At 36.4% G+C, this 13,473-nt stretch overlaps 1 long non-coding RNA gene across 12 annotated transcripts in view; it reads right to left on the bottom strand.

Annotated features, from left to right (window-relative positions):
- The window catches only part of LOC125248852, a 55,024-nt gene that overhangs the window by 39,069 nt on the left and 2,482 nt on the right, over window positions 1–13,473 (bottom strand). For 11 of the 12 annotated variants that reach the window (XR_007180404.1, XR_007180407.1, XR_007180413.1 and 8 more), the window contains 2 exons: window positions 10,924–11,020; window positions 9,529–9,638 (listed from right to left, as the gene is read on the bottom strand). This is a non-coding gene — a long non-coding RNA (uncharacterized LOC125248852). The remainder of the gene's footprint in view (window positions 1–9,528; window positions 9,639–10,923; window positions 11,021–13,473) is intronic. The other variant, XR_007180409.1, reaches the window with a different exon arrangement.

Raw genomic sequence — 13,473 nt, 5'->3', positions numbered from 1 at the left:
TTTCTGCTAGCGTTGTTATGGTGCTAATGAACGCTCGCTAGCTAAATGAGACGCTAAATTCTGAGCTAATACAGGCAAACATTCAGCGTTTTTCTGTTGATGTGTAGGGTTTAACCTAATATCCTTTGTTAGAAAATTCATGTCTTATTTTTCACCTAAACTGGTTTAATTAACCCCACATGCATAACGGGAGGTAATTAAGAGTAACAGCTGTATGCTGTCAGGAAAGCCGTCCTCCTGTCTGCCGCTGCCCACAGAGACCAGTGTCGACTCAATCCCACCTGCTCACCCACCACCCTCATTCACCCGGATCACCACGAGAGGAGAAGCTGCATCTCTCCATTTCATTTACAATGTCTTCTCTGTGGAGACGGGATCTTGATTGGAATAAATTCATTTTCTTTCTTTTCCTTTTCATCCTTAATTCATCCCATACACTTCTCCCTTCATCTTATTTCATTTTCTTCTTCCTTTCTTTTCCATCTCTTCCTCCATCATTCCTTCATCTATTTCTTTCCAAATACAGTATGTGTCTTCTCATAAGATGAGAACTTAAAATAACAGCTCATCACCCTGGAAAATTTCTCTGAACTTGAACAAATTTGTCGAATTCAATTAAATCGATGCCCGACTTTTCTCCAATCATCTTCCTCTCAGCTGTGGAGTTGGTCTTCCCCTGAGTGTCTCGGCTACTAAACTGCAGGTTTTTTTTTTAATAACACCATTTTAATAAGTCCTTCCACAAGAACTCACTCCATCCCTGTTCAGACCTAACAATTAACCTGAAAGAACTTCACCTCTCCTCCCCGCAGTCGGTCCCGCACATCTCACAGGCTGACGTAACCCCATGCGTCCCATCAGCCAACGAGTCACGGCCAGTTTTTCCATCTACTTTATTATTAGTTTTCATCAATTACATTATAAGGCTCACATAGTCAGGAAGAAGCTCAGTCAAATTTATGCAACTATCTCCCTGCCAAAAGCAGAATGCTGGAACGAGCCAAATCGACAGCGGATGACGGGAAGAACGTAAATGTGTGAAGCAATCAACAGATGCTGACAAAGACATTCCATCTTAAAGGAAAATGAATGGATGAATTATGCACCAAGATGTCTCTATAAACCAATGATTAAAAGAAATGACATGCCAAGCTGATAAATGGCACAATTCCTTACAGACCTGTGCAATGCCACATGGTAAATGTTAGAACCGGTTAAAGCCAAAAGACTTTCAGTGAACCGTACATTAATCTGCAATAACAGGTAAATGTTTCACAAAAAGCAATTCATGGAACCATTTCATATGTAAAAAGGAGTTGCACGGGTACAATCATTCAAGCATTTGTTCATTCTTGGATTCATCTATCTCTCCAGCACAATTATTATTGCTAACAATCACTAAACAGAAATTCACAAACAGGTTCAAACAAACAGAGGGCCAAAGTGTTTGTGCTTTCAAATCAAAATCAAATCAACCAATGAAAGACTTATTTAAGAACCATCAAACCTTGCCAAGCATCTGTCACTTGCATCATTCAAACAATCTAATTTAGACATTTATTTTCTTTTAACACTGATCAATGATGTTTATATCATAATATTTGCACTTAAGTTTAGGTAGATCTAACAGTAGCATTCAGGTACTGAGATGCTAGTTACAGAAATTAAAGTAATCAAATGTAAAATAACACTGGACAGTCACTTAATACATAAAATAGGTAGGCTAAATCCTTACGATTAATTTAAAGTTACAAATGTTATTTAGTGACAGACAGCAGCATGTATTTTTGGCTTCACAGATTCAATATAGGCTACTATTACACAGCCAATGACGCATACTATTAAACTATTTAAATTCACATAAGACATAACCAACTGTGTTTATGTAAATACTCACCAAGACGGACATTGACAATTTTGTGTGTATTTGACCGTTTAAGGTAGAACAACTCAATCTGGAACGTGCGAGCTCTATACAGGCGGCTTGTGTGCGCGTTGTTTGTTGGTATACGTGCAAAGAAACAATCTCTTAAAGAGTTCCCAAGTGCTTTACAACTGAATGACAAAATCGCTGGGATGTTCAAATTGGCAAGGTTTAAAAAGACGTGGGAAAGTGATTTCCATCAGTTGTCCATAAAGCGCACGAGAGTGTTGTATTGCAGCGCGCAGCTTGCTTACATAGTACAGGTGCAATGTCTTTTGAAGCCAGAAGCAATTTGTTCATTTTGAGAGAGAGAGGCGAGAAAGTATTGCTGAAATTACTTCACAAGAAAGTTTTTAAATTGCTGAATTGATTTGATAATCTGTGTTGATTAATTTACTAATAAACATTTGCGGTAATTTCCCGCTTTGTAAACATGAAACCTGCAAGAATGAGTAAAAGTATGTGCAATACCCATGTCAAAATTTAGACCCTGTATGGTATCGATTTAAAATCGATATATCGGTATTAGATTGTGGTACCGTACCGAAGCCAAAATTGTGGTATCAAGTCATCCCTACTTGGGCAGAAATAATATTCATTGATGAGCTAATGTATTAAAGATTTATTAACATTACTGTAGTATGAAGCAGGGTGTGGCTGAAAGCCGTTGGAGTGGAATGAGGCCACTGGAGCGATTGCTAATGAGAGACAGGCGTGACACACGGCTCGAGAGCAGTAGAGCTTTTATTATGCCACAGACGACCGCGTCCGCTTCTTCCGGCCATGTGTATGTGGGGTAAAGCAGAGCTGTTTTATCATATTAGATACATTTGTGTGCTAAAGGTTGTTATGCTACTCGTTCACTTGGCGGCTACTATGAGACACTTGCACACTGCAGTAAGCTAGATTGATATTAGTCATGGTAAAACATGAAAGTAAACAAGATTTAAACAATAAGACAATAAGACAAGATCGTATAACAATGATTAGTTTTCTCTCAATGAATATATTCAAACAGCTGCTCACCTGTCTCATAAAACACATAATATATTAAAGAGTCTTTGGCGTTTACATGGTTTCTACAAAATAAAACCAGAAATCGAGGGTAACGTGGGTATATCATTAAAAAAACAACACAAGGACACGATCCGTGTCCTGGTTAAAATTGCTTATTTCTCTGGATTTAAACATTCTTGGAAACATTTGGGATAATGCAAGTACACAAGTCAACAAAATATATAACATTGTTCTTGGATATTTTAATCCAAAAATCGGACATATTGTGCCTTCAATCACGGTTTTGTTAAGAGAGCCACAGTCACAGACCTGAACTCTGACCAAGTTAAAACGTGACGATGATTGACCACATCCAAACAGCGTTTGAAAAGGACCGTGGACACACAAACAGCTAAAATGGCATGTTTTTGTAGTTAAATGACCTGCTGAACAGACACACCACAATTGCAGCATGATGAATGATGATAGGTGAAGACACGGGTGAACGGCCAGGAAAGACTTGAAGAGAAATGACTTAGTCTGGACTTAGTCTAGTCCTTGAAGAAACACTTTCCCTGTGTCTCTACTCTAAAACAGAACATAAAAACATTTGGAGGGCACAAACCCATCAAACTTCACATTCTCAAACTCTACTCTTGTCAAAATCATTTCTGTGATGACATCTCAAACTCAACATTCGCAGTTCCCCAATGTATACTGTTTTTACTGCATTACAGAGACAAAACCTCACACTACCAGTGATCCTCATCAAGAACGCCACCACAAACAAGGAGCTCCCCTCTGGTGGTCTCTGCCCGTTTATATTCATTGCCTGCTGATTAAGTGTTCTCTTCACTGCCGCCATCAATGCATTGAACGCCACTTCATGCCCTTCACGTAGAGGCAATTAGTTAAGGCCGTCTCCTATCATACCTACTGACAGCAGCTGTGAATCTGCAGACGGCAGTAAAGCTCAAGGTTCTGTTCGAGGCTTGTTCTATTGATCAGCACCCCCGTCTCCTTTTACCAGTTTAATGACCCCCTTGATTTTCACCAGAAAGGGTAATACAATATTGAAATGTCAGATGATTAATGCCGTTGTTCTTTTGTCTGGTGAGGGTCTTGTTGGGGAAGATGACAAATTTCTTGCCCTTTTCGCTTTTTGGTCTGGTGGCGCACCAGGGCGGCCTGATCCGTTGTAGAGAGCGAAACGCACGGAGGAAGAACGGAAGAGCAAAGGATGTGAAGAAGAAGAGGATGACACCACACAGGGGACGGGTTGGCTTGTTCTGGTTCTGGTGTCAGGGAATAGATTGGATAAATCCATCTTCATTAGGCCGATGGGAAGAAGTAGAGGGATGCTACCTGGTGTGTGCATTCATGCATTTGTGCAACAAGCTCTTATAAATGTGCTCCATAACTAATCCTTTAAAACAGAAATCCAATCGATGGTTTCAAACTATGCATAATAGAAAAACACACAAATTGCTATTTCTACACTGGGAAATTTCACATTCAGTGTTGAGAAAAACTGAGAAATAAGGCCAGATGTATTTCTATAGCATTCCAGAGATGTATGGTTCTTAGTTTGTATTTGCAGTAGGGATGCTAATCCAAGATCAAGATCTTGCATCAGTAGCTCCACTGCAACAATTACTTACAGTCTTGCGCTCTCAAAAAAAAGACAACAGCAGGTTGTCAGTATTTAATCTTGTGATTATCTCAACACGTTCCCACATTCAACGCATTTTAAACAGCATTCAATGACAATTTAAAAAAAAAAAGCCATATATTTCTTACCAGCCATGAAACTGTATTAAAATTTACTTTAAAAATACTTTTGAAAAAAAGTATATTTAAGATAATTAATTTAAATAATGTTAAATTAAAAAAAATTGTTAAGGGTAGCACTGATCTAGCAATGTGTAGGCATTTGGCACTAGGGGTCGACCAACCGTTTTTCAGGGCCGATGCTCATACCGATTATTACAGATCAAGTAGACCGATAACCATGAGTATTTTATGCTTTAAAATGGCTTGTATTTTTTGAATTGGCATGGCTTAAAATGATGTGCAAGCGCCAATTCCTTCAACTGTCCGAAACGCGTGCTAATATTGCAGTGTACAGCTCACTTGCAGAGCAAACTCAATTTGGATACTATGGATGTGAAGCCATTTGCGCATTTTGAAAGAGAGGAAGACTCGGTACCGCTGAATCATCAAACTGTTTGTGAAACTACTACTGAGCTGCTCTGATAATTTGTTTGGATTCAATCTACATGCTATAATGCATAAATGTTTGAGGGAATTACCCGCTTAATTATCGCGAAACCTGCGGGAATGTGTAGAATTATGCACAATACTAGGGCTGCACGATTTGGAGAAAAATTTAATTGCGATTTTTCTGGTTAAAATTGCGATTTGCGATTTAAAATGCGATTTTATAAAACAAACAAACAAAAAAAAAAAATATAAACAATACCAGGCTTGTTTTGCTTGTTTGTAGGGCTGCACAATTTGGCCCAAAATTTTGTGCTAATATACTATTTTGACAAATTATTTTTATTATCCATTCATCCATTTTCTTCCGCTTATCCGGGGCCGGGTAGTATTAGTATTATTATTGCTAAATAAAAATATTAAACCAAATAAGAAATATTACTGTTGTAATAACTTTAATTATTAAAGTGTTTAGCATTAGTATTTAATTATAAATATAACTATAATAATTAGAAAATAACATTTAAAACTTATATGACAAAATGTGGGGTTACCTGTTAACATGCAAGCAGTATGTCTATAAATCATTAGAAAGGTCTAAGGATTTATTATCAAATATTATATTATTATGATAAAAATCTGTCTCAATTTCTTTATTTTTGTCAGGAGGTATGCAAAATCAAAAATGGAATCCATGTATTCAATATGAAATATGTGCCTCTTATGCATCCATTGTGGAAAAAAACCCCTGTACACTTATGTACGCTGGAGAAAAACATTGATTATATGTTTCCCTCAAAGTTCTTTAGAGAGAGGAATTATTTTCCCTATTTTTACCCTGAATAGGTTTGAGTGATGCCATCTCTGTGACTGAATAAAAAGAAGGTAGAAACGCTTTAACTGATTAAACATGAATAAAATAAACAGACGGCTACAACAATACATGGTTTATGTTTTCTTCAAGCCTTCTCGGGTATTTCCGTAAAGTATATTTATAATCCAATGCTAATCAAAATGCCATTTCAAACACTCAACTGATGTTATGAAGTGAGTTGGGAGTAAAAACACATTAAATGCTGTCTTTTGTTAGAAAAGAAGTTCATAAAGGCTTCTCATGTTTGGAAAGTCTGTATATTTAATGTGTGTTGCCTTTTCAAATGCAGTGCTCTCAGATCAGTCATTTACTACTGATCACAGAGCAGCTCTTCACTAACGCGCTGTGTACATATTTATATAATTAAATTAAAAAAAAAAAAATCGCAGCCTTTGCGATGTCATAATCGTGATTTTGATTCGATTACGATTAATCGTGCAGCCGTACGCAATACCCTGGATCCCGAGCTGGAATTAAGGATCTGATTATATTGAGGTGTTTTGCAACTTCAGTGTAGTGGATTGTGATTTATTGCAACTTCAGCAACATCTGCTGCTGCCTTATATTTGAAAGACAACTGATGCCTGATCACTGAAGCAGCTCCAGTTAGCAAGTGCTTTCGGTGTAAGAGTGCCTACAGCCTTCCGCACTGATTGGCCGGACTCACGACTCTCAACAACTCAGATGGGCGGTGGGCGGAGCTTGCTCTAGACCACAGAGTGGTGCATTCAGACAGAGGTGGCTGCATCAGAGCCAAATAGCACATTTCAAAATTAAATGATTTTATCGGCAAATCGGTTTTGAAAATGACCGATACCGATAACAATAACAATAAAAATGCTTAATATCGGCACCAATAATCGGTAGAACCCTATCTGGCACTGTGATTAAAGGTGCCCAAGAATATGTTTTCAAAAGATGTAATATAAGTCTTAGGTGTCCCCTGAATGTGTCTGTGAAGTTTCAGCTCAAAATACCCCATAGTTTTTTTTAATTAATTTTTTTAACTGCCTATTTTGGGGCATCATTATAAACGCGCCGATTTATGCAGCGCGGCCCCTTTAAATCTCGTGCTCTCCGCCCACGGAGCTCGTGCTTGCCTTAAACAGCTATAAACAAAGTTCACACAGCTAATATAACCCTCAAAATGGATCTTTACAAAGTGTTCGTCATGCAACATGTCTAATCGCGTAAGTATTGTATTTATTTGGATGTTTACATTTGATTCTGAATGAGTTTGAGGCTATGCTCCGTGGATAACGGCTAATGCTACACTGTTGGAGAGATTTATAAAGAATGAAGTTGTGTTTATGAATTATACAGACTGCAAGTGTTTAAAAAATGAAAATAACGACAGTCTTGTCTACGTGAATACAGTAAGAAACGATGGTAACTTTAACCACATTTAACAGTACATTAGCAACATGCTAACGAAACATTTAGAAAGACAATTTACAAATATCACTAAAAATATCATGTAATCATGGATCATGTCAGTTATTATTGCTCCATCTGCCATTTTTCGCTATTGTTCTTGCTTGCTTACCTAGTCTGATGATTCAGCTGTGCACACCCAGATGTTTATACTGGCTGCCCTTGTCTAATGCCTTTCATAATGTTGGGAACATGGGCTGGCATATGCTGTTATGTAACAGTCGGTGTTATGTTGAGATTCGCCTGTTCTTCGGAGGTCTTTTAAACAAATGAGATTTATATAAGGAGGAGGAAACAATGGAGTTTGAGACTCACTGTATGTCATTTCCATGTACTGAACTCTTGTTATTCAACTATGCCGAGGTAAATTCAATTTTTGAATCTAGGGCACCTTTAACATGACCAATGAAAGTTTACAATTGGCTGTGGGGCGGAGTTTGCACCTGCAAACTGATAAAGGGAAAAAAATGTGCGAAAACAGCATCCAAACAAAGTAGTATGGGCTCTGATATGCACTTCAGTAAAAAGTAGCTATTACTACCACCTGTTTTAGTGTCATGCTGGTAACTGGACCTCACATCATTTAAAAAAAAAAAAAAAAAAAAAAAAACTACATTTCAAATTTTGTTAGCCAATGAATGCATCAAGGCTGAACAACCACCATGTTGTACACCAAGTCATACACCCACAACAAATTCTGAAATCACAGACAACCCTATTTTTTGTATGGCCATCACATTATATATATATAAAAAAAAAAAAAAAAAAAAAGTTAAATCCTTAGGCTGGGGCCGTGCAAAATAATTAAAGGTTCTCTCTTGAACTGCACCATCCATTTTCCTTTTCAGACTCTTAATTTTCCCTGATATCTCTGTCTCTGTGTCTGTATTTTTACTTTTTTACCCATTTTCTCGTACCTGTCACTTTTTCATCAGCTTGTCTACTGTTATGAACAACTGTCTCCACCTTGTTGCAAAACAACCACCTCATAGTAATTTGTTTGCACATAAATTTATTGTAGTTAAATTTAAAGTGTCACATTATGACCATGTGTTATTGTTTTAAAATGATTTAATCTAGAATTAACAAAACTATATTTTCTGAATTGCCTATATTTTCTATATTGCCTGAATTGAAACGTCAATATAAGTGCAATAACAATAGAAGAATAGAAAAATACTGAACATATGACATTACCATGAGTCTTATTTTTCCCTAACAAAAATTGACCATGGTTTTATTATAGTAAAAATATAGCAACCATGTTTTTTGGCGGATTGATTACCATTTGTATACGACAGTTTTACTACAAATTCCATGGTTAAACTATGGTTAGTGTAGCAAAACCATGGTTAATTAGTGGTCATCATGGTTTAACTATAGTAATCATGGTTTTTGGTTTTATATGTAGTAAAACCATTTATTTTTGTAAGGGTTGTGTTGTTGTCTGCCCTAGCTCCCTCTAAACCTATTAACAATGTGAACACTTGTCTACAATACATAATAATGATGTCCTTTAGTATACAGTATTTTGAGTGATGATACTGCTAACATCTGCTAGCAGTTTAATGCTTAACTAAGTAAACAAAGACAAATCTACAATAGCAGATGAAATTGACCTGCACTTGAAGTCCTGAACAGGTCAGTAGTTTTGTCTCTCTGCTCCACCTGAGCGCTTCCACTCCATTCTAAAGTCTCTCGCATTAATAACTCTGATCGACAGCTGTTGGTGGAGATGCGGAGCACACGCAAGCTGAATCAAGACTAACCGAGTCATGATTTATTTGGCATTTGTTATCGAATGGCAAACCACCAAATATGTAAAGAGTACAAAGTACAGATATTTGTTTAAAAATTTAAGGAGTAAAAGTAAAAGAGTTGTCAGACAAATAAATAGTTAAGTAATGATACCAGAAAAATCAACTTAAATACAGTAACGAAGTATTTGTACGTTGGCATTCAGCACTGTGATTAATATGCCCAAAGCTTTAGAAACAGCTGCAGATTGGAGTTTGCACTGAACTGGTTTAGGGGAAAAATAATATAAATGAATTCATAAATCCATAGACTGGCTGCATACCTTACTCCTTAGACAATTCCTCTGGCATCCATCTTCCAACTCCACCTTTACTTCTTTATTTAATTAGGTCTGAGTTCTGTAGAGTCAAGACTACTCTTACTCCTGTAAATCTGCATTGAGGAAAAACAGAAAAAACAGTTTAAACTTTATCAACATAAAAGATTATATGGCCATTGCAAATTGTAAAATTGTAAAATTGTATACAGCGTCCCTAAAATATAAATGGACACTTTTGGAAACTTACATCACACTGAAATTAGCAATTCTAATGGTCTTTAGGTAAAATCTGTGATAACTCAAAAATAAAAATTCACCAGTAAGCAAATGCTACAATGCTAACAGCAGCTAAAAACTCTCTAAACATAGGTTTTAACAGGGACTCCTTCCTTCAATCTTCACTAGCATCAATGGAATATTTATGAATATAAATTGAATACATTTTCACATACTATAAACATCAACCAATTTTGAATCATATTTCATGTTACATTCCTGACCTAGCAAAACAAAACAGTTAGCAGAAACCGCTAATACTGATGCATCACACTGTTAAGATTTTAGCATTATCAGCAAACATCATAACCGCAGAGGGTCACATTTTTAAAAAGCAATTGCATAATGTGTAAATATTGTCATAAGATCCTTTACGTTCGCCATATTTTCGCTGTTGTGTTATCAGCACACATGCCTCTCGTTTGTGTTTTTTTAATTAGGAACCGCAGCGTTCAGACGCAATACAGATAATCTCTTTTCGGTCTAAGATGGGGGGAAGCCGAGCATGAAAGTAATTGGTGAGTGGAACACAAATTGGATGGTAACGTGATGTGGTTTCTATCCCTCCGAGGCAGAATTTGCACATCCATTAGAACAATGCTGTTCTCTGCACATTTCCAAATGTTTTATTACTCACACACGTACACATTTATGATCAAATGCTTAGCAGGCTTAGTGATAAAATCCAACGTGTAGGGGTTATAAACCCGCGATAATATTAAACACAATGGCTTTGTGTAAGGGGAGGTATTTATGATTGTTTTACAATGCTGTATGACAAATGTATGTTCTGTCACCAATCTGAATGAAATAAAGATTAAGTGGCTTCAGGACATAAAAAGCTGAAATACAGATAAAATCCGAAATGTAAAATATGTTGCCCTCATTTACATGCATTTTATGAGGAATTGCATTATGTTTGTGAAAGATGCAAACTAATAAATTGGCAATTTACTTGCATAAAACTCAAATAAATAATGAAGTGCTTACCCACAGAGACTTGTTGTAAAGACTGCACAATTAAAAATACTATTGCATGCTGTTGCATCTCTACACACAAAACCCAAGTGGGGAAAAAAATAATGAATTCATACCTCAAAAGACGTATAAATGGCTGCATACCTCACTCCTTTGGCAACTGTGACATCCATCCTCCAACTGCACCTTTTTTTTAATAATGAATTCGGTCTGGGTTTCAGTCTTGTCCAGTCTCGCGCTGCTGCATTGAGGACAGAGCAAGACAAAACTTTTACCTTTCTTAGTCTGATGTTCATTATATGAACATCTAAAGACTGTAATGTGAAATTGTATATACAGTTTAACTAAAATCCACCTAAATGTATGAAGTAGGGCTGCACGATCGTTTTAGCACCGATACTGTGATGCGCACATCTGCAAATGGAATCCAGTATTGGGATTATAGTTGATCCGTATGGACAAACACCACTGCTCAAAACACACATGATTTCACGTTTTGGGTCCCGTCAGTTTAAACATTCAAGTGATTTTAAACCATTTGAGTCTAAGATGACGCAAAAGAGAACTCAATTTTGAACTCGCACGCACACACACACAGAGCATCACAGACAGGCACACTAACGCCAAATTCCACTCTTTTCCTCTTGCTCTATTTGTGCTTGAATGGACACACACACACACTAATTATGTCAAAATGCCTGTCTTGGTGCGAATTCCTGTAAACATAGTCGCTTATGGATTATGTGAACGTAAATAATTGAGAAAGAAAACGGATGTGTATCATTATGGTGAGTGCATTCAGTCTTAAAGTGACAGCAGCCTAATATTCCTGCTGCTGTCCATGTCATTAATTTTAATCAAACAACAAAACACAAAGAGAATCACTTTTATAGCTTTAACAAAAAATTAATTATATTTAATTTATAGAGTGAAGATTATGCATTGTTATTTTGCATTTGATTATTCAATTTCTGTACCTGAATACTGTTAGACTTACCTGAAAAACAAAAAAAAAAGTACTGTTTATTTCATTTTTATCTACTATATTTATCTATGCTTGTAATTTGTTTATTTTCTATGCAGATTCAATCCCGTTTTTTTTTTTTTCATATCGCAATATAAAATGTAAAAGAACAAAATACCGCAATGTCTAATATGAGGGTCAATGACATTTGAGATTAGAAGAAGATTAAAATGCAACTGCTAAGTTCTTAGAAATGTTCGACAATAAGGACTGCCGATGGCCCGGGGCCAGTGTGAACGATGCTTAGGACAGTAGACGTAACTGTGTCTTGCCCGACCAGGCCAGTGCTGTAGGGGTGTGCGCGTTATATATCTTCTATGATATTGTAATTGTTAATTTAACGATCTGACATTGAGTAAGTTTCTCACTTTACAAAAAACAATCAAAAACACACCCATTTAGTGCACATATACACCAAGTGATGTAGTCTAGTAGGTTAGACTAGTGGCGTGTGTGAATTTAGAGTGCACGCTTTCACTGCGTGATTTAGTCTATTAAAATGCATTTAATGCCCCCAGAATTCAAGATAAGGGGCAAAAATGCCCCTGTATGTCTCTCAGTGCTTCCCACAGGTTTGAAATATACTTGCGGTGATAGCCAGGCGAAAAATCCTCCTATTACCCATGGTACAAAAATGGTCTACTACATGTGACAAACAAATAATGTGTGATTTTTAACAGTATTTTTATTTATTGAAATTAATTTTAATTACATAGCATATTGCATTTAATTACATACTAGTATTATGCATTATTATGCATTGTAAATTATGCAAAATTACAGCATTTAAATGGTTCACCTTTTCCTATGTTCTCCTTGCTGTCATATAGTGTCTCTCTCAGTGAATGGGACACAGATTTTACTAGTAAAATTTATAAAATGAATAATATGTGTGTCAAATAATGTTCTTAGTCTTTTCTTCCTGTGGGGGAGACTGCAATAATTTACTATGAATTAAATGGAAAATCAAATTAAATACAATTTATTGTGTAACCAAAATAAAAAATAATGAAGCGCTGTCGCGCGAGCTTGTAGAACACACAACAGCGCCGCCTAGTGACTTTGCAAAATGCAGCGCCTGTGGGAATGTCAGCGGGAGTAAACAGTTCTGACGCACACGTAACGAGCAGGTATTAAACGACTAGTTTTTCGATCGTGGATGGCTTCATCAAAGTATACGTGGATAAAAATAATAAAAGCAAAAATGTGTCTCCAAATATACTTGGGCGGACGTTATTATACGTGGGCGGCCCGCCCAAGTAAAGTCTATGTGTGGGAAGCACTGATTTATATAATTTAATTTAATATAGTTAAACAATATTACACAAAGAGCACCATTTTTCTTCAAATATCAGCATGATTACAAATGTGATATTGATTTTATACAATTTAATAAACAAGCAGTTTATATTAAGTGACTTACATTTTAGACACCAAATCGCCTGTTTCGCTCATTTTCACCAATGAAAATAGTTCCAAACAAAGTCCACAGAATTGTTTTGCGTCTCTGAGCAACACTTCCTGAATGAATCAGCCGTTTGAATGAATCGGTTGAATCTCAATGATTCGCTCATTATCAGGAACTTGCTGCCACCTACTGGCGGGTTTAATTTCACATTTAAAGTAGCTTTTCATTTTGTAAATAAATTCAAATAACAGTATTTAATGTT

Source organism: Megalobrama amblycephala, linkage group LG16 (genome assembly GCF_018812025.1).
Source record: "Megalobrama amblycephala isolate DHTTF-2021 linkage group LG16, ASM1881202v1, whole genome shotgun sequence".
Lineage (NCBI taxonomy): Eukaryota > Metazoa > Chordata > Actinopteri > Cypriniformes > Xenocyprididae > Megalobrama > Megalobrama amblycephala.
Note: the sequence above shows the minus strand (reverse complement) of the source record. Positions and strands in the feature narration are given on the sequence as shown.